Source organism: Podarcis pityusensis, assembly GCF_964106645.2.
Source record: "Podarcis pityusensis genome assembly, chromosome: 5".
Lineage (NCBI taxonomy): Eukaryota > Metazoa > Chordata > Lepidosauria > Squamata > Lacertidae > Podarcis > Podarcis pityusensis.
In genome coordinates, this window is record NC_138032.1 from 24586792 (window position 1) to 24588995 (window position 2204).

Here is a 2204-nt window from a genome sequence, read left to right on the forward strand (position 1 = left end):
CTCATGCCTGTAATCATTAACATTTTATAATGCTTTTTGTTTATCTACACAGTATGACCTGTAAACAGCAACTGAGGCCTAAGCTCCTGACAGATCTTGTAGAAATGCACAAGAATCTAATAAACTTTATATCCATGGGCTTCTCGCCCATCGCTTAGCTTATCTGCTAATCAGAAATCAAAATCTAGTGCTGATAAACATTCCCCTGCTGTCCCCATTCTACGCTGGTCACTCTTAGCAAGTAGTTAAAACTAGTGGAACACGGAAGAAAACACATTGAGGTGTGGCGTACTCCTGTGCAGCATTCTGTAACCAGCAAGCCACTCACTTCCTCTCATCATTGTGCCATTTGAGATTTTTCCATCCTTTCTTTTTTTCTTAAAGCTTTGTTTGTTTGTTTGATTGATTGTTTGGCTTCATAAGGATTACCATGTAGGATATAATTTGATGGATGAGTGCTTTCAGTGCACAAAGGGTAACATGATCTAAGAGTGAGTGGCCTTTCCCTGTTTTCCCTTAACAAGACAGGAACACAATTTTCCCTTGATAGTACATCAGGAGAGCTATCATCACTGGACCACAGCTCCTGCCATCCCTGACCATCGGCCATACTGGGTGGAGAAGATGGGAGCTTGAAATCAGCATCTCTATAGCTCCCCTGCCCTTGCTGAGATACTATTAAATTATGATGGCAGTTGTTTATTATGGCAGTCTTCTATGGACACCAAAGAAATGGGGAAATTCAACTATGCTAGTGGGACGTGCATGCATCCAGCAAGTAGCCAAAACATTTATAAAAGAGGAAAATAATTTAGTGTTGTCATAGTGACATGGCTCACCTCCCCTACTCCTGAATTTACTAAGTGGCCTCAGGTAAGTTGGGGAAACGTTTTGGCCCAATAGATCAGAACTTGTGAATTCTTCACTTTCAGAACTTGTCTAGCCTCCTACCACAGAGGCAATGCTAGTTAACAGACCTGGTGAAATACAACCCTTGTCTGTGGCGATTGGATGTTACAAATCTGTACATCTCATTCAGTTTGGTCTGTCGAAGCCAGGCATAGGCAACCTCTGCCCTCCAGATGTTTTGGGACTACAATTCCCATCATCCATGACCACTGGTCCTGTTAGCTAGGGATCATGGGAGTTGTAGTCCCAAAATATCTGGAGGGCCAAGGTTGCCTATGCCTGGTCTAAGCTTTCATTAAAAAAGGAAGCATTGCTAAAAGCTAGGAATGAGAAAACTGAAGACTGAACACTAGTGTGTCACAACAGTAGTTAGGCTGTAGGAGTGGTAGTTAAATATGAAGCAGAATGATGTAGTGTTGTTGGCCTAAGATAAATAATACTTTAATGAATGTAGAGCAGAAAATAGACGCTTGAGAGAAGAAACATGGCCTGTCAATAGAGCTTAGTATAGATATACAACAGAGGTCTGGCAGAAACAAGTATCCAATATAAAGGTGACGAGGAGCGGTAAATCTGCACTTGATAGCCCATTTAAGCAACAGGCACAAACAGTTGTTTAGCTGCATGATTTCTAACTTGTTTAGCTGCATGATTTACTAATGCCATAGTTCTCCTGCTTTATTTTTACCATCAGTGATTGCAGGTGTGGCAGAAATAGTCCGCTTCTGAAAGGATTTAATGTAGAAGTAGGAGCTCGGAAGTGCTTTCTAGTTTAAAACTACCACCATCCATTGTGATTTTGCTATTTGTGTTTAAAAAATTGAATTAGCCACCTTCCCGCCTTCTTAATCTATAAAGGATAGCAGTGGTTGTTTACAGTTTTGTGACAAGTTTGCTTGCCCCTGTTTGGACATACATCACTCTCAAACTACTTAAATACAGAAGGTAGCTTCAAAGGCTATTTTTAGCTCCTATTTACTGAATCATTGCTTCTTTTACCAAAGGTGTTTGCATCCCTCTGCTTGGCAGAGTTACCCTGCAGTCTGCTTGCTTAAACACTACACACACACTGCCTTTTCTGCAGCCACCTACAACAATCTCTGCTCTTTCAGCTGCGGGCATCATTAGAATAGCCCTACCACACTACCTAGCAGTTCGAAAGCACGTCAAAGTGCAAGTAGATAAATAGGTACTGCTCCTGCGGGAAGGTAAATGGTGTTTCCGTGCGCTGCTCTGGTTCGCCAGAAGCGGCTTAGTCATGCTGGCCACATGACCCGGAAGCTGTACGCCGGCTC